Source organism: Eptesicus fuscus, chromosome 2, assembly GCF_027574615.1.
Source record: "Eptesicus fuscus isolate TK198812 chromosome 2, DD_ASM_mEF_20220401, whole genome shotgun sequence".
NCBI classification, from domain to species: Eukaryota; Metazoa; Chordata; class Mammalia; order Chiroptera; family Vespertilionidae; genus Eptesicus; species Eptesicus fuscus.
In genome coordinates this window covers 8,171,843-8,192,625 of record NC_072474.1, presented here as the reverse complement: position 1 = coordinate 8,192,625, position 20,783 = coordinate 8,171,843, and the positions used below count along the sequence as shown (strand labels likewise).

General features: G+C 38.2%; 1 pseudogene; it reads right to left on the bottom strand.

Annotated features, from left to right (window-relative positions):
• LOC103294972 (40S ribosomal protein S23-like) overlaps positions 1–17,646 on the bottom strand; it is a 68,042-nt pseudogene extending 50,396 nt beyond the window's left edge.
• Positions 17,647–20,783: the final 3,137 nt, after the last annotated feature.

The window sequence follows — 20,783 nt, the reverse complement described above, 5'->3', positions numbered from 1 at the left end:
ATCTGGGACCTGGTATGGTGAAAAAAAAGAAAAAAAAAAGATCTTTATGAGAAAAGGATAGGAAGTGAACACAAAAGTGATGATAATCAGGGCATTAATCTGCTTTACACTACATTGGCTCTTAATTATCCTACCTAATAATAGACAAATATGCAAATTGACCATACCTTCGCTATGCCTGCTATTGGCCAGGAGGCACGGTGGGGCGGGACTCGGGGTGGCCGGGGTGGCCGATTGGGCCGGTGGGATGCTGAGCTCGTGTCGCCAGCAGCAGTTCGAGGTCAGCGTCTGTGCCATGGCTATGCTGCGGCACAGAAGGGGCCTCTGGGGCAGCGAGCTCACATCCCGCCGCGGACCATTAAAAGCGGGGGAGCTGGGTGCCTGTCTGCTCAGGCACCAGGCCTTTCAGAAGCCTTCGCCACACCGGAGGCTTCTGAAAGGCCTGGTGCACCAGCAGACAGGCACCCAGCTCCCCCGTGATAGAAAGCGAAAGCATGTAGGGGACCCTACACGTGCATGATTCAATCATGCACTGGGCCTCTAGTCCTATATAATAAAAGAGTAATATGCAAATCAACTGAATGGTGGAATGACCAGTTGCTATGAAGTGCACTGACCACCAGGGGGCAGATGCTCAATGCAGGAGCTTCCCCCTGGTAGTCAGTGCACTCCCACAGGCAAGCACAGCGGAGGTGGCGGGAGCCTCTCCTGTCTCCGCCTCAGCGCTAAGGATGTACGGCTGCCAGCTTAGGCCCGCAGACTGCTAAAGGGCACAGGCCAGGCTGAGGGGACCCCTTCCCCCACCCTGAGTGCATGAATGTCGTGCACCAGGCCTCTAGTCTATAAATATTTGCCTAACATTTTTTCAGGGCCCACAGAGCTTTGTCAACATATTTCTGTACTATCTTTCAATTTGTGTGCTTTTTTATTCAATAATTCATTTATTCCATTATTCATCTGTTCATTTAATAATTACACACATGGTTTTTGATGGTCTATGTAAGTTAGATAATGTACTAGGTATTGGGGAAAGATCAATGAGTATGACAGAATATTTACAATAATCTATCCTGTGGTCTCACAGAAGTTGACATTCAGAGAGATAAATTATAACTCACAATGATAAATGCTATAGCAGAGTCATTAACAAATTTATATAAGAAGACTAAAAAAATAATAATTATATTTACAGAGATAGCGTATAATGGTAAAAAAAATGGCAGTTGAGCTGGGTGTTAGAAGGTGAGTGAGAGATTTTCAGGGAGAAAAATGAGAAAATATAGTCAGGGCAGAATAAATAATATATGTAAGATGGGATCAAGAAAGGTAGCATGGCTTTGTAATAATTATTTATAATAGAAAAAAATTGGAAGATATTCAAATGTTCAACAACAGGAGAGTTTTTAAATGAATTTTGGTACACCCATATAATGCAATATTTATTATTGCTGAAGTATATCAAAATGGGAAATTTATTGTAAAATAATGTTATACTTAACAAGTAGGAAGTCAAACTGATTGCATAGTACAATCAATTTTATGAATATATATAGTTCAGTGAAAAGACCAGAAAGAAAGACATTATAAGTTAATAATATTTATTATGGGTGATGGAACTGTAGGAAATTTTGAAAACAAATTCAAATTGACAACAGGACCATGAAAAGATTCTTATCACTAATCACCAGGGAAATGCAAATCAAAACCACAATGAGATATCATTAACAGACATCATATGAAAGTCCAATAGAAAAATACAAATATTGTATGATATTACTTATTTGTGAAATCCAGAAAGCTAAACTTGTAAATAAAGTGAATAAACTTGTGGCCCGGAGGATGGGGGAATAAGAGAGATACTGTTTAAGGGTATGAACTTACACTAATAAAATAAGTCCTGGAGGTCTAATGCAAAGTATAGTGAATATAGACAACGTATCTATAATAATAAAAGCATAATATACTAATTAGACCAGACATCCCTCTGGACGACCTTTTGGACGAAGTCTGTGGCCCGAGGGAAGCCTGGATTCCGGGTGCCGGAGGGAAGCTGGTGCTGGCAGCCAGGGGAAGGAAGGCCTACTCTTGCACGAATTTTGTGTATTGGGCCTCTAGTCTTACCTTATAATAGACAAATATGCAAATTGACCGCACCTTTGCTACGCCCAAGCCACGCCCACCAATCATGCCCACCAGGAAACCGTTGCAGGGACGTTGGGGTGTGGTGGAGCCCAAGGCCGGGAAAGCCGCCCGAGGCTTTCCCGGCCTTGGGCACCAGCGGGGATCCTGCATGGATCGCAGGAAACCACTGGGAGTCGGCTCCTGCAATCCTTAGCAGGGATGTTGGGTGCGGCCGAGCCCAAGGCCACCGCCCGGGGCCAAGCCCCGACCCTGAAAGAAGGCAGAAGGCGGTGGCCACAGCCAAGGCCTGGGTCCCCAGTGCTGGCAGAAAACTGGTGCAGGCAGCCAGGTGAATGAAGGTCTATTGCACGAATCTTCGTGCAAACAGGCTACTAGTTGTATTATAATCATCAAACTTGCTAAAAGAATACATCTTAATTATTTCCATCATATACAAAAATAAATTATTTTGTGACATGATAGAGGTACTATTGGTACAATGGCAATCATATTATAATAATAAATATATCAAATATACATATTGCATAGCTTAAATTTACACAATGTTATATAACAAATATGTTTCAATAAATAAAATAAAATTTTTATCTTATTCTTTAAAATATATCCAGTTTTCAAATGTACATTGACAATGAATCACTCTCTATAATGACTATGAATTAATTTTATAATACAGGGAAAAACAATAAACAAAATTATTTATATTGAGTTAGGGTAAGGTATTGGGCTGGAAATTTAAGTTTGGTGATTTAATATCATAGGTAACTGATGAAATTGAAGAGGTCCAATTAGACAATAAAAATGACCATGTTTTATGGCAAGAGAGAAGATTGGTCCTCTCTGTCTTACAGCCCAAGAAGAGAAGCAATAGTTCAGTGTTGGTAGATCTGAAACTAGATTGCCTGGAATTGAATCCCTCCTACTCTTTGGGCTGGCAAATCAAGTTCTCAACTGCATTATAGAATTGTGAAGATTTAATGACTTGACTTTTGTAAGACACTTAGTGATTGACAGTAAGTACTATAGCAGTATTTTAAATAATTAAGTAATTTTCATTACTGATGTGCCTCTATATTTTGCTTGACTTTTTTTTTTTTTAAAAAATGGTTAATTTGTCCTCTGTATGGCTGTTTTCTTATCCATAAAATGAGAAAAACAGTGGTATGTACAACATATATTTGCTGTGAGAATTAAAAAAATTATATTTCATAAAAATGTCAGTAGAAAAACAATCTAGAGAAAACAAATTGTAAGTTTAATTATATAAAAGTAAAGTCTCTGTGTTCCAAATAAACTCAAAGAGTAAAAGGGTAAGCTGCCAAATGAGAGAAGAAAAAATATTATATCTTAGAATCAACAAGAAGAAGACAACCCAATTAGAACTGGACAAAACTTGTTGTGTGGACATCTGTTTGTCCCTCTTGGCATGATTCTCTTTTTTCTCCATGGTACTCTCTCACCCATGAAGCTAACTTGTATGACTGTATCAGGAGGACTCCCATGGTCTCTGTCTTCATATAGATTTTGACCAACTAACAACTGAAGATAGTTGGGAGGGAGAAGGATTTTTATTCCCCTGGTTTCCTCTCTTGGAGGTCACTTCAAGACGTGTGTTTTTGATGGAAGGTCAGTGACTTTCTCAAGTATGTAAAAATTACATGGCTCCTTTTCTGAAAATCCCATTAGATAGATATTGAAACTTTTTGATATTTTTCTCATTTCTAACTTGAAATTTATGGTAATGTGATTTTCAGGTTGAATATCAAAGACACTAACTCATTCTGTTCAATCTGTTCTTCAAAAATATAAGGATATTTGGATTTTAACAATTATGTATATATTTAATAAATAATATATATATATATATTTAAATTTATAGCTTTGTATTTGATGCTTTTTGTAACTTTTTTCCTTCTTTATAATAATGCATTTTATCATGAATATGCTCCCTTCTTTTATCTTTATGCACATATTAACTACACTTATTTCACATTACTGTTATGATTAGTAGGTCTCTTTCCTTAGGTTTAAGTTATGCAAATTATATTTGCTGATTCTATGTCAGGGTCTTGGCCTTCCTAAAAATATTGAAGATTCTGATTTTGACCTTTAATCCGTTATAGAATTCTTGAAGCTGCAACTGAAGATTACAGTGGATTAAATTTTAAAAATGATATTTTTTATTGTTGACAGTATTACAGATGTCCCCTTCTTTCCCCTTCTGTCCCCCTCCACCCAGGCCCACCCCACCCCAGGCCTTCACACAATTGTCTGTGTTCATGGCTATGCATATATGCATATGTGTTCTTGGTTCATCTCTTCCGGGTTCCCCTCCCCTCTGGGATCTGTCAGTCTGTTCCATGCATGCAGGCCTCTGGACATATTTTGTTCGTTAGTTTATTTTGTTGATTAGATCCCACATATAAGTGAGATCATGTGATATTTATCTTTCTCTGACTGGCTTATTTCACTTAGCATAATGCTCTCCAGATCTGTCCATGCTGTAGTAAAGGGAAAGAGCTCCTTTTCTACAGCTGCTTAGTATTCCATTGTGCAAATGTACCACAGCTTTTTTATTCAGTCATCTACTGATGGGCACTTGGGCTATTGCACATAACACTGCTATGAGCATAGGGGTGCATATATTCTTTCTGATTGGTGTTTCAGGATTCTTGGTATATATTCCCAGAAGTGGGATCACTGTGTCAAAAAGGCAGTTCCATTTTTAATTTTTTAGGTAACTCCATACTGTTTTCAACAGTGGCTGCATCAGTCTGCATTCCCACCAGCAGTGTACGAGAGTTCCCTTTTCTTCACATCCTCAGCAGCATGTGTTTGTTGATTTTTTGATGGTAGCCATTCTGGCAGGTGTGAGGTGAGACCTCACTGTAGTTTTAATTTGCCTTTCTTTTATGATTAGTGATGGTGAGCATTTTTTTCATATGAATATAGGCCATCTATATGTCCTCTTTGGAGAATTGTCTATTCAAGTCCTTTGCCCATTTTTTAACTGGATTGTTTGTCTTCCTGGTATTGAGTTGTATAACTTCTTTATAGATTTTAAAAATTAACCCCTTAGCACATGTATCATTGGTGAATATGTTATTCTATCCCATATAGTGGATTCCCTTTTCATTTTGTTGATGTTTTCTTTTGCTGTGCAGACACTTTTTAGTTTGATGTAGTCCCATTTGTTTACTTTTCCTTTTGTTTCTCTTGCCTTAGAAGATGTATTGGCAAAAATATTGGTACATGAAATATCTGAGATTATGCTGCATATTTTTAAGTAATTATAAATTAATTAAATAATTTTATTAATTCATTATTTGAAACATTTCAAAATGAATATTTCACGGTGATTAAAGATGACAGCCATATAATTTGATTAATTTTAAGTTCTCACAGAAACTAATATTTTCTAGGCAATAGCATAATGTTCTATTTATGTTGCATTAATATAAAAATAATACAGAAATATAGAGACTCAATTATTGTATATTTTATAAATGTGATATTCTATTCTTCATCGCTATTTTCAAATTCTTTAGTGGAGATTATAATCCCTGATCTCGAAACCATTTGTGAAACCATTCTCCGGAGGTAAAACCTAAGTAAGAAGAATGCAAGATAGTTTCCAAAATGCCAATTTATAAGTAATGTTAAGATATAAATGAAGTAAATAAAAATTGGTCCCATGATATTTTATATAAATAATGCTTTTGAGAAAAATTGAGCTTTATTCTGTGGCTTATTTATCTGAGCATATTTCATAGTAAATAAACATTATTTTTGCTGTGAAATTTTACTTTAGAGAACAATACAGTCATTGTGTTAGTTTTTGAATAGTAATTGATAGAACTTCTCTTAATGGCTGAAGCATTTGCAACCATATTATTTCTGTGGTATATATTCGTTGACCAGTCAAATGACAAGCATTAAAAAAAAATCTCACCAATAGCATTATATATTCTTTACTTGTGAGACTTTGTGGGAAAAAAGAATAAGAAAATACAATAAAGACACAATGGAAAAATTCAGTTTAGATGCAGGTACAAGAAAATTTAGTACTTCATCCTTTGAATTCTTTGTGGAAAATATACATATAGGCTATAAAGGAATCTGGAGGGCACTATAAAATGGTCTTCAGATGATGTCAGCAAAGAAAGTTGTAATGGCAGAGTTGTTAAAAGGCTGATTGGGTAAACAATTTGGAAATAGAGACTGCATAATGAGTAAAAATCTTTCAAAATAATGGTCAGGATGACCAAATGAAACATTTCCATTTCCAAAGTCCATAAACCCTATAGGTTAAATTGCCTAAAGCAAGAATGTTGTCCATAGGAATTACATGGTGAAATCCCATTCATTGTTTTGAAATTCATGGGCTAGTGGCCTAGCCAGCAGGGTAATGATGTGTAAAGGCAACTGAAAGCCTAATAAAATTGGACTTTTGTGCATAATGGAGGCAAAATATAATTTTATTTTCTACTCTAAATTGTACTTTGCTTAGAGATGGACCTATATACTGTCCATTTAGATGAAAGTTAATTCTTTTCTGAGATAAATAATTGTTTTATTGATCAATGTTCATTTTCATAATGTTTGTGAATAAAAATAACAGATATTAAATCCGAACTGGTGATAGCAAATTTTAGTTAAGGAAAATGTATATGTTATTTAGAAATTTCACTTTTAAAATAAATACTTAATTTATCAAAGCTTAAATAGTAGAAATTACCTATTGTATTTACTTAATTCTCTATCACATAGACTATAAATTAAGTATTACATTTATTTTTGTGGACCTTGTACTATCTTTTTAAGAACCTATTTTCCTGGGCACTTTCATGAAGTAATGTGCTACTGTACTTGGTTTTAGGGTTCAGAAATTATCTAATCTACATTACATATTAAAATAATTTTTTTAGTTACCAAATATTTTTATATAACATATAAATTTTTCACAAAGAAAATTATATTTCTTTTAAATTGTTATATTTACAGTACAATAAAATTCTAAAACTCTTACCCAGATTTAACATTTGCTTATATTTTGCTCTACTTCTATTTCTTTATCATTCTATCTATCATTTATCTATGTATTCCTATCATATATATTTATGTACACACACAAATATGTGCAGCTCTCAATATAGTTACATTTATTTCCTAAAATATTTTCATGCAGATTGGAGATATAGAATATAGTATCTTTTTCCAATAAATACTTCAGTATGTATCTCCTAAGGAGGATATTCTCTCACATAGCAACAGTATAAATTTCAAATAAGAACTTTTATCTATATATATAAAAGCCTAAGCGACTGTTACGACCAAACAACTGGAACGACCAGTTGACCAGTCACTATGATGCGCCAACCTCCCACAGCTAGCCAACCTCCCCAGGTCCCTCCCCCTGGCTGGCAAACCTCCCACGGTCCCTCCCCTCATCAGGTAAGCCCTGTCCAGCAGGCCCCATGCAGCAGCTGGCAGGCCCCCAGGCCCCAGCTGGTCCGGCCCCAATTGGGATTAAGCGAGATGGCCCTGATAGGCCCTGATCACCGGTCAGGCCTAGGGACCCCACCTGTGCATGAATTTTGTGCACTGGGCCTCTAGTATTGATATAATATTATCTAATTAACATTACATATTAATCTTTTCATGTCAGTTTCCTTAACCCCCTTGTCCAGAATCTAATTCAGATCAAGCATTGCATTTAATTGTCATGCTACTTAAATATCTTTTAATGGACTCATTCCTCATCTGTAGTCTTTTTTTGACTCACATTTTAAATTGTCAGGATTTTCCTTATTTGGGTTTATTTGAGTTTCTATATGATTAGGTTTATTTTATAAATTTTTGATAAGATTTCCACAAAAGTGGTATTATGCTCTACTCAACATGTCCTATCAGGAGGCATATAATGTCAATTTGTTCTGATATTAGTGATGCTCAAAGTCTTTTTAATTTAATGTGTTAGAAGATATTTTTAAAATCTATAAATATACTACACTTATCAAACTTTTATCCACTATTTATAGCATCTATTAATGATTTTTCTATATTTATTAGTTTCCATTCAACTCTAAGGAAGAAATATCCCTTCTCTGTCCTTTGTTGATAAATGATTAGATAGATGATAGATAGATGATAGATAGATGATAGATAGATGATAGATAGATAGATAGATAGATAGATAGATAGATAGACAGATAGACAGACAGACAGTATCATAGAATCTTATTTTAGTCTATGGAAATTGCTGTAGTTTTTGTTTTGATGCTCAAATTGTCCCAGATTTAGGAAATAGGAACCTCTTCAAGATGCTTCCTATGTCCTTTTGATAGGTTTCTGCCACTTTAAGGCACAAGATATGTTCTGGGCTCATCTACTTTCCCTATCCTATCCATGAAATCAGCTATTTTGCCAAAAGAGACCTACATCCTTTTAGTGAATAATGGTATTTTGAAACCAAAGTTTGGACATTAGGTGTGTAAATTGCCATTTGTGTATTATTGCTTCTAGGCCCTATTGGTTAAACAAATCAAGATCTTTGGTTGTTACTGGTGCCATTGCTTTTAAGACTAATAACTGGAGAGAGTTGTTTGTTTATGTGTGAGTATTGATGCATGTATGTATAAACACATCTAAATTTTCTCTCCATTGATATATGTTTTATCTATAAGTCTATATATATATATCCATAAATCTATATTTATATATCTAGATCTATAAATACTGTCATTTCATACTCCATTTCAGCCACATAGGGTGAATTTTAGCCTATTTAATTTTCATATTATGTAGCTCCTTTCTCATGCAATAACAAACTGAACTCACATTATTCTCATTATTAACCTCTTTGTTCAAGTGTAGAATATAAAACAAGTATTTTCAGAATTATTAACCCACAAAAGTGCAAAAAGCAAGCGTACTGACTAAACTTTACTATATTTACAGTTATTTTTTAGGTACATACAGAGAAATTAACAAACCCTAATTTAGAAATCATTGTATTGGCAAATACACACACAGTTCTATCACCTAAGTAACATCCTTTGTGCAACTTCCCAGTCACCCCTATACCATTAAGAAGCAACAACATTTCTGAATTTTTTCATCATAGATCAGTCTTGCCCATGTAACAAATTCATCTAAATGGAATCTTATACAATATACTCTTTTGTATCTGATTTCATTCACTTAGCCCAAATCTTAGAGTTTCATGCATATACTACATATGCAAACTTTAGTTTTTTTCTCTCTCTCTGAATCCATTATATCTTTGCAGATATATATCTATATATATCTATATCTATATATCTATATTTATATCTATATCCATATCTATTTCTATATCTATATATAAATTTGTTTATCTCTGCTTCTATAGATTTGGGTTGCTTTTGCAGTTTAGAGCTATTATAAATACAATTACAAATGTTCTTCATAAGCCTTCTCTGTGGACATATCTTGTAATTGTTCTTTAGTAAATACTTAGTTGTGGAACAGCTAGAAGCTAGAGTATGTTTATGATGAACAGTATATGAAACTGAAAAAGTACTTTTTTTCTACATAATTATATCATTTTATACCTCTGTCAGCAAGGTATGAGTCTCTTGTAACATTTGGAATTGTCAGGGTTTTTAATTTTAGCCATTCTGCTGTGTCCTTATCAGTATCACCTTGTGGTTTTAATTTGAATTTTCATGACAATTAGTGATATAGAGAATTTTTTAATGTCTATCAACTTTTGTATATCTTCCTTTGTGAATTTTTCAAGTCTTTTGCCCACTAAATAAAATTTGTGTTGTCTCTTTCTTTTATTTTAATAAATCTTTATTGTTCAAATTATTACAGGTGTTCCTCTTTTTTTCCCCCCATAGCTCCCCTCCACCTGATTCCCCACCCCACCCCATGCCCTTACCCCCTGCCACTGTCTTCATCCATAGGTGTAAGATTTTTGTCCAATCTCTTCCCGCACCCCTCACACCCCCTTCCCCCTGAGAATTGTCAGTCCACTCCCTTTCTATGCCCCTGATTCTATTATATTCATCAGTCCATTCTGTTCATCAGATTTTTTATTCACTTGATTTTTAGATTCACTTGTTGGTAGGTATGTATGTGTTGTCATTTTGTTGTTCATAATTTTTATCTTTACCTTTTTGTTCTTCTTCCTCTTCTTAAAGAATACCCTTCAGCATTTCATATAATCCTGGTTTGGTGGTGATGAGCTCCTTTAGCTTTTTCTTGTCTGTGAAGCTCTTTATCTGACCTTCAATTCTGAATGATAGCTTTGCTGGGTAGAGTAATCTTGTTTGTAGGTTCTTGCTGTTCATCACTTTGAATATTTCTTGCCACTCCCTTCTGGCCTGCATAGTTTCTGTTGAGAAGTCAACTGACAGTCGTATGGGTACTCCCTTGTAGGTAACTAACTGTTTTTCTCTTGCTGCTTTCAAGATTCTCTCTTTGTCTTTTGCCCTTGGCATTTTAATTATGATGTGTCTTGGTGTGGTCCTCTTTGGATTCCTCTTGTTTGGGGTTCTCTGTGCTTCTTGGACTTGTAAGTCTATTTCTTTTACCAGGTAGGGAAAGTTTTCTGTCATTATTTCTTCTAATAGGTTTTCAATATTTTGCTCTCTCTCTTCTTCTGGCACCCCAATAATTTGGATGTTGGTATGCTTAAAGTTGTCCCAGAGGCTCCTTACACTATCTTCATATTTTTGGATTCTTTTTTCTTTTTGTTTTTCTGGTTGGGTGTTTTTTGTTTCCTCATATTTCAGATCTTTGGTTTGATTCTTGGGGTCCTTTGATCTATAGTTGAATTTCTGTATATTCTTTATTTCAGACAGTGTATGCTTAATTTCTGACTGGTCATTTTCCATTTTTTTGGCATTCTCATTAAGGTCCTTGAAGGTCTCACTAAGCTCCTTGGAGGTCTCATTAAGTTTCTCGGCAGTTTTTAGAAGATTCTTGAGTAACCTTATAAATGTGGTTTTGAACTCTATGTCCAGTAGTTTGCTTTCCTCCATTTCTTTCATTCGTTACATGTTTCTTTGTCTCCGCATTTTGCTGCTTCCCTGTGTTGATGGAGTGGTTTTCTGTGGTAGGTGTTCTATAGGGCCCAGTGGTTCAGCCTCCCCTATCACCTGAGGTGGACACTCTTGGTGCACTCCTTTGTGGGCTGAGTGCATAGTCTTATTGTAATTAAGCCTTGATTGCTGTTGGTACACTGGGAGGAATTGACCTCCAGGCCAATTGGCTGTGAGGACCCACTGTGTCTATAATGGAAGAATTGCTGTGCTGGAGACACACTTATGGGGCAGGACTTGTTTCAGTGGGGCTTTGGTGCTCACTGAGTCTGCCTCTTGAATGTGTCCCTTATGGATGTGAGAAGTTGAAATCTGGTGTCCTCTCACATTGACCACTAGATACACTAGCTTCTGGATCTCCAATGGGCTGCAGGTCAGCTACTGTCTGAGGCCACCCAGCAGGAGCTACAGCAAGAACTACAGTTTTCTTCTCTTTGCTTGGGGTTTGGAGGTCTTGGAGCTGTCTGACCAGAGCTGCAGTTTGTTAGGTTAAGCTGCAATAGGGCAGGCCATTTATATGCAAAAGCCCCTGCGTGGAGCGGGATGGGGTCTCAGGGAGTCACTAGGCTAGGGCATGGCAAACAGCAATGGCTGCCAGTCAGCTGTCTCTGTGTCTCCAAGTTTCCCCATCCCCACGTCTCGCGCCCCAGCGTAGTAAACAATGATTGCTGCGTGCACCTCTGTAAGAAAGCCACCCTCACTTTCCGACCCGATGGAAGACAGTCCAGCTTCTCCCCGTAGAAGTTTGGGTCCCCAGCGTCTCCCCAGAAACTGGAGTTCAGAGTAATTGGGAGCTTGTCTCCCTTCAGGTTGAAAAAAGCAGTGCACCTAGTCGCCCGCCGCCAGCTTGATTCATGCACCTCTGTACCTCAGCTTTTCAGCGCTTGTGCACATCTCAATGCTCTTTTCTCTTTCCTTCTAGTTGTAGAACTTCCACTCAGCCAGCTTTCCTGTGGTTCTGGGTGATAGACATTTTGTCTTTTAGTTGTAGTTTTGAAATTGTTGTGCGAGGCAGCAGTTTAGGTGTTTACCTATGCCGCCATCTTCAAGAAACCTGTTGTCTCTTTCTTATTGTTTTGGTATTCTTCATGCATTCTGTCTACCTCTGAGAATATTTTCTCCAAGTCTTTATCTTAATTATTCATTTTTGTTTGTTTTTGTTTTTAATTCTTACCTGAGGATAATTTTCCATTGATTTTTTAGAAAGAGTAAAAGGGAGGGGAAGAGACAGGGAAGAGAAACATTATGTGAGAGAGCTACATTGATTGATTGCCTCCAGCATGCACCCCCACTGGGGCCAGGATTGAGTGCAACCAAAGTATGTGCCCTTGACCAGAATTGAACATGGGATCCTTCAGTCTGCAGGCTGATGCTCTATCCACTGAGCCAAACCAGCTAGGGCTAGTTATTCATTTTCTTAAGCATGTTTTTGTTTTACTGATTTTAGAAAAGGTTAAAGTTCTACATATTCAGCTTTTTAAACAATGATATTGCTTTCTCTTTATTTTGTTTACCATAAGTTAGCAAAGCCATTTTTCAGTGTTTTTTTCTGAAAAGCTTTATACTTTATGTTTCTTTTTACAATTCTTATAAAACTAGCTTTCCCGTTGCAGGAAAAATCCTGCAATAGGATTTCCTGCTGCACTCTACCCCGCCTCCGTTCCCCCTTGCAGCCCGCCTCACCTTCTCCTCCAGCCCGCCCGCGTTTCCCTTCGCCCCCGGCCCCGCCTCCGCTCCGCCCTTGCCGCCCGCCCCGCCTTCTCCTCCAGCCCGCCCGCGTTTCCCTTCGCCCCCAGCCCCGCCTCCGCTCTGCCCTTGCCGCCTGCCTCGCCTTCTCCTCCACCCCGCCCGCGTTTCCCTTCACCCCCGGCCCCGCCTCCGCTCCACCCTTGCCGCCGGCCCCGCCTTCTCCTCCAGCCCACCCACGTTTCCCTTCGCACACGGCCCTGACTTCGCTCCTCCCTTCTCCTCCCCCCCGCCCCCTGGCTTGCTTGCTTCTTCGAAGCTTTACTCCCTTTTGCAGCTCTTGGCTTCTTTGACACTGTCTTGATATGCAAATTAGCCGCCATCTTTGTTGGGGTAATTTGCATACTCGTCCTGATTGGTTGGTGGGCATGGCTTAGGTGTAGCGAAGGTGCGGTCAATTTGCATATTTGTCTATTATTAGATTAGATTAATTTTTTTTCAGAGTTGTGAGATAGGGATCAAGTTCTTTCCTTCTTCTCTTTCTCCCTCTCCTTCCTTCCTTTGTTTCTTCCTTTCTTTCTTTCTTCATATGGATATGTAATTGTTTCAGTACTTTTTTTAAAAAAAGATTTTCTTTTCCCTATTGATTTGCTTTGATGTCTTTGCTGAAAATCAATTGAATCTATATAGATGGGTCTATTTCTATTATTCTGTTCCATTGTTCTATCTATCCTTATGTTAATGCCAAACTGTCTTACTGAAGCTTTATAGTGAGTCTTGAAATCAGGTCAACTTTGACATTGCTATTTTCAGTCATTTGGAAATTCCAGGTTCTTGGCATTTCCAAATACTTTTAGGTTCAGCTTGTGAGTTCTGCCAAGAAGCCTTCTGGAATTTTGACTGAAATTCTGTTGAGTCTGAAACCAGACAATGAATGGGTCTGGGCTGCCTGTCACTACTTGAGCCAATTAAAGCAGAGACAGGGTTGAATCATATATGAGCATTTTTATTTTACAACATTTCAGGAAGCATGGGAAAGCAGCAGGTCATCCACAAAAATGTGCTCTCCCCCCATTGGCTGCTTATATTGGGTGGAAGGACAAAGATTACATGGGGAAGTAGGCAAAGGAATAAGAATGGGCATGCAAAAGGGAAAAAAAGGGGGTGTTACAGGCATGGGGAAGCAGGCAAAAAGAATATGAATGGGTAAAATGGTTATAAATAGCAGGCACTGGGGGGTTGCAAAGGGCAGGCGACTCTGGGACTCCATTGTTTCAGCAACAAGATTGTTATTTTGTAAAAATATATTTTTACTGATTTCAGAGAGGAAAGGAGAGGGAGAGAGAGATGGAAACATCAATGATGAGAAAGAATCATTGATTAGCTGCCTCCTTACATTGAGCCCACAACCCGGGCATGTGCCCTGACCAGGAATCAAACTGTGACCTCCTGGTTCATAGGTCAATGTTCAACTATTGAGCCACACTGGCCAGGTCTTAGTAATAAGATTGCTAATTTTTCCATGATGATAGGCAGTTCTCAAATAAGGAAAATGGTCCACATTTCAAAGTAACTCCCAGGTCTTGGGGTGTACAACCCCCAGCCAGGTCAGAATATGTTTTCTTTAATCAGAACAAAACAACCATGGTTAACAGAGCATGATTAATACCGTATTTTCCAGCGTATAAGACGACTGGGCATATAAGATTTTCCTGGGTTAAAAAGTCATCTTATACGCCAGAAAATATGGTAACTCTGCTTTTCTGGTATATATACCATATATATAATATGTATATATGTATATACCATATTTTCTGGCGTATAAGACGACTTTTTAACCCAGGAAAATCTTATACGCCCAGTTGTCTTATACACCGGAAAATACGGTATTTCTTATAACTATAGCTAATTCCCACTACTCTATTCCTCCCTCCTGCCCCTAACAAATCTATCAATATAATTGTGGAGAACTGACATCTTAAATCTTCCAACACAAGAGAATGAAAGATTGCTTGTTTAAGTTTTCTTTAATTACATTCAGAAAAATTATTTTTTACTGTTCAGATCTTATACGTATTTGAGAAATTATTCTTAAGAATTATGTTTTTCAGATTATTGTAAATTAATTATGTCTGAAATTTTATTCCTATTGTCTGGTGCTAGCATATAGAAACACAATTAATTTTATATATTGACCGCCCGTTCTTTGATTTTGCTAAATTGGGTTAGCAGTTCTGATAAGTGATTTGTTTATTACTTAGGGTTTAATATATAAACAATCATGTCATCTGAAAATACACTTTATTTTTTCACTCTTCATAGATTTTATTTCTTCTTATTGCACTGGGTTGAGCATTCAGTACAGTGTTGAATTGTAGTTTTGGTCATATTCAGTTTTTATTTGGTCATATTCAGTATTCACATCCTGCCATGTAATCAATTTAGGAGGAAAGGATTTAGCATTTCAGCAATAAGTATGATAGTAGCTGTAGGTTTTCATACATGCCCTTTATTAGATTGAGGAGTTCTTTCCCCCCTCTTTCTAGTGTGCTGGGGGAATTTGTTTTCCTTAGCTCGAGATTTTATTTTCAAACAGAAAAGCACAGGTGCTAAGGCCGGTTTTGGCTGCTTGTTGTGCAGCCAGGCGCTCGCTGTGCTCGAAGGCCAGTGACTCCCTTTCGGCACTTTCCTGCCCCTCAGTCATGTTGGGCCTTTTCCATCCTTACATCAGTCTTCAATGTTAAACAGCTGCCAGCATCTGCCAGCTCTTTCTTGTCAGAGGCTTCCAAGTTTCTGCAGAGTTTGGGGTCTTCTGTTGTCTTAGTGTCTCCAGCCCATTTATTCCTTCATCTCTGGCCGTGGAGCCCAGCAAGTTGTCTGTGGGCCTACTGTGTGTAGGACCCTGAGACATGCTTGAGGACTCCAGGCAGCTGTAGGACACTCACTCAGGGACAGCCCATCCAGAGGAAGGAAAATGTGGTCACGCCACTGTGCTCTGGCCAGTGTGGTGAGTCTGGGGATTCACAGAAGCCCACCAGACTTAGATTCTCACTAGCCAATAGGTGCTCACCCTGGAGTCTGGGCCTCCATGCCCAAACTTTTCAGAGAGGGGTAAAGAGATTCAGCCCAGCAGGCCACCTACAGCCTCAGCACCTTGGGGACAGCCAACTCTCTCCATCACTGGCCTGGCCTCTATGCTGGTGGAGGGGTCAATAGACCCCCAACTAACTGCTTTATTTCAAATTAGAAAGACCTCAATGAGAAGGCAGGAGAGCCTGGAGAGAAGGTATACATACCTACCTTTGCTTCTTTGAGCCTCTCTCTATATATATTTTTAAATTCAGTGGCTCAAATAAAATTCGTGCGGCATCCATCTAATACCAATTACAGGCAAGGCCCCTCCAACACTTCATTACAGGAATAAAATGCCTGAGTCAACACAAAAGAAATAAAAACTGAATATGACCAGAACTCTTTCCTGTGTCACAGTTTAATTCTCTTATCTATATTCAGAATCTGGCAGTCAAAATTATGCAGAAATACAGATTTACATAATAGACTCCCATCGTTCTTTTTAGTTGCCTCTCTGAGGGAAAGAGGTGTGCATTCAAACACTCAGACAATCATCTATCAAAGGACACTTAGATTGTTTCCATGTCTTGGCTACCTTGAATAATGCTGTAAAGAAAAAGATGTGGTACATATATACCACGGAATACTACTCAGCCATAAGAAAAAATGAAATACTGACATTTGCAACAACATGGATGGAACTTGAGCGTATCATGCTCAGTGAAATAAATCTATAGAAAAGGACAAGAACATTATGATTGCACTCAGATGTTGGTTATAAAACAGGAAACAACAAACTCAAAGACATCGACAATATGGTGGTTAGAAGAGGAATCAGAGGAGGATGACAAGGGTATAGGGGGTCAAATATATGGTGACTGAGGGAGACTAGGCCCAAGGCAGCAAGCACACAATACAATATTCTGATGATATATTATAGAATTGTACACTTGAAACTTACATAATGTTATTAACCAATGCCACCCTAATACATTTAATTAAATAAATTAATTTATTAAAATTAAAATAAAACATTTAGACATATGCATCTGCTCAATGGGAAGCATCAGGCACTTCAGAAGGCCCAGCCACATAGGTTCATAAAACATTTAAACCAAGATGGAAAAGGATTCTATCTGGAAGAGCCCTAATGGTGACCACAGGAAAGCCACTGAGCTCCCTGGGGAAAGTGCTCTGCATCAATCCTCATTTATCTCCTTTCATCTCCTCCCTCACTGGCAGGTGCTCTGGCACTTGTGTGCCCTCAGATGATGCTCCCATGTGAAAGTGCAGAATGAGGCCATCGCCTCCTAACTCACATGTTTGTCATGCAGGAATTTTCTCCCTCAGTCCCAGGGAAACCAGTATCTCTGGCTAGTGCTGATCTGACAACCATTTCTAGCTCCCAGAAGTGGGAGCTGGTCACACCTCTTTCCATTTTCTGACCTGCCAGACCAACTCTGAGTGAGCATGTGGTGTCAGGGTTAAATTTCAAGGTGGTCTTGGGAACTACTTCTGGAGTGTCAGTGTGGAGGAAAGCACCATGCTGCTGGAACACCTTGGGGCCTCTTTTGGAAAGGCGCTTATAGCCCCAAGAATGTCTATTGCAGAAAAAATTGAGCTGCTTTAGGCTGTAGCAACCAGCATGGGGCATGGTGTCCATGGGGCCTGGTGTCTACCGACTGTGCCATCTTTCTCGTCCCTGTTATCCTGAGAGTCCTTCCTGGGAAATCTGGCCTGCCTTGCAGTTCTCATTCCTAGAAAAACCAGTGTAGTCTTGAATTGCCTGAAAACTGGATGCATTTCTTGGCCAGAGAAAATGCTGTTCAAGATAAACCTGCCCCTGATATACATACCCTTTGGTTAACCTTCTGACAGGTAATATGCAGACATGTCCACACATGTGCACATGTACTGTGTGTCCACACGTAAGTGTGCACCACTGTGCAAGTGTGTGGCTGATGTCTGAATGGGACTATCAGGTTGTTGTTTTTATTTTGTCAGCGGTATTGCACCATCTCTAACCATGTGTGCTTTGCAAAGGGACCCTCACTTTTGCTGTTCCCCCACATCACTTAGCTCTCTTTGTTGTTCGAAACAGTGACTGCAGCACCTGGGCAGGGCAGAAAACCCTGTGCACCTGGCTGTGCTGGGAGAAAAGACTGAAGAAGTTAAAAAATGGACAGAAGATGGTCTGCAAGCACTTCCCTGCACGTTTATAACCCTCTTCATTCTAATTTTGAGATGACTATGTGGGGTGAAAATCAGTTCCCTCACTTGCATCATCTCAGAGGCATACCTGATCCTCACTCATCAGTTAACACTGGAGTTGTCAGTAAGCCTCAGGCAAAGAATTCAAGGAAGATGACAATAGCAGCATGGTACAAGGTTGACCTGCCAAAGCCTTGCAGCAGGTTGCCAAGTCTGGGCCTGAACCCTCCTGCAGGCTTCTCCCCCATGACTCCAGCCTCAGGCTCGGTTGCCTCCTTCTCTTCCAAGCTCAGGTGCCACCTTGCCCACATCCCATACTTGCTGGGCACTCCTGAGGGCAAAAGCAGTGAATGGGGCCCCAGCACTCACTGGTTCGTGGCTCCCTGAAGGAGAGGCCAGGGGCATGGAGAAAGGGAGAAGAGGGGAGCTGCTTTGGGCCACCAGTAGCAGCTGCTGCAGTGTCAGGAGGACACAGGGGTCAGGAGCCTGCAGTTTGCACCTCAGTTCCCTGGGGGAATTTTTTAAATCTTGATGATATTTGAACTTTGATCAAATGCTATTTGGGTATACATTGAGTTGGATATATATGTATTCCTTTACTCTGCTAACAAGGTATAGTACATTGATTCTCATATGTCGAACCATTATTTCAATCCTGAGATAACCCGATAACCCTCACTTGATCATGATTTGTAATCTTTCTATGTATTGTTGTAGCCAGAATAATACCTCAAAGATGTCCACATCCTAATTCCTGAAATCTGTGAATATGTTACTCTACATTGCAAAAGAGGCTTTGCAGATGGGGAAATTATTTTGTATTATTTTAGTGGGTCCAAGGTAATCACAAGGATCCTTATAGGAGGGAGATAAAAGGATTAGAGACAGAGAAGGGGATACAGAGAACAGACTCAGGGGAGGGCAGTTAGGGGACTGGGTGAAAAAGGTGAAGGAATTGAGAAGTACATAATTGATAGTTACAAAATAGCCATGGGGATGTAAAGTACAACACAGGGAATATAATCAATAATGTTGTAATAACTATGTATAGTGCCAGGTGGGTACTGGAAATATTGGGGGGGAGGAACACTTCATAAAGTATATGATTGTCTAACCACTATGCTGTACCCCTGAAACTAATACAAATTTATATTGAATATAAACAGTAATAGAAAACTTTTTAAAATTAAAAACATGTGTTGTTTTAAGGTCATGACTTTTTTTGTAATTTATTACAGCAGCAATAGGAAAGGATTATTTTTAAATTTGGAAAAATATATAGTAAATATATATTTGTAGATTTGATTTTGAAAATTTATGCCACTACTTTAAATATATATATATATATATATATATATATATATATATATATATATAAATTGATTTTTAGAGATAGAGGAAGGGAGAGAGAGAAATGTCGGAGGCAACTTTTCAGTGTGCAGGACAACGCCCAACCAACTGAGCCACGCTGATCAGGGCTATATCCATACTTTTAAGGGATATTATTCTGTACATTGTTATTTTTTATTACTTTGTTGGGTGTTAGTGGTACAGTTAGGAAGGCCTCACTAAGCAAATTTGGAAGGTTTCCTGCTTCTCCATTACCTGAAAGAGTTGGTATAAAGTTGGTATATATTTCTTTCTTAAATATTTGGTAGAGTCTACCTCTGAAACATTTTGGCCTGAATTTTGCTTTGTTGGAAGATTTTATTGAGGTATTATTGATATACAAAAATTGCACATACTTAATGTTTACATATTGAATGGTTTGAACATATACATACACCACTGATAGCATTATCACAATCAAGGTACTAAACATATTCATCACCTCCAAAAAGTTTCTTGTTTGTTCTGTTAGGTGGTGTTTTTTTTAATGGTAAGAACATTTAACTTGACATTTATCCTCTTGTTTTGTTTTATTTTGAAGTGAACAATAGTGTATTAGATACTACATTGTACCACAGATTTCTCAGGCTCATTTATCTTGTATAACTGAAACTTTATACCTATTGAACAATAATGTTCCATTCCCCCCAGCTCATTCTGTTCTCTGCTTCTATGAGTTTGACTATCATAGATACCTCATATAGGTGAAATCATATGATATTGGTCCACCTGTCACCATCTTATTTCACTTAGCATACTGTCCTCTAGGTTTATTCTCATTATCACAAATAACTTTATTACCCACAAGAATCACCTTTAGTACTTGTTAGAACACTGATTGATAAGTCCCTCTGTCATGGTTCCTGACTTAGCAGACTGGGTGGGGCATGAGAATTTACATTTTTGGGGTGTTCTTAGGTGATGCTGATGCTCCTGGTCCAGGAACCACACTTTGAGAATCACCGCTTTAAAAATTTAGGTCTATTTACTTATTTATTTATTGTAAATTGTGTCTTTCAAAGAATTTGTTTTTTCTCAATAGTTGTCACATTTATTGGTATAAAGTAGTTGATTACATTTCTTTTATTTTTCATAGAATTTGTAATTCCTGATGATGTTAATTTTCTTTCTCTAGTCCTTAACTAATCTTGTTAGGGGGTTATAGATTTTATTATTCTATTCAAAGAACCA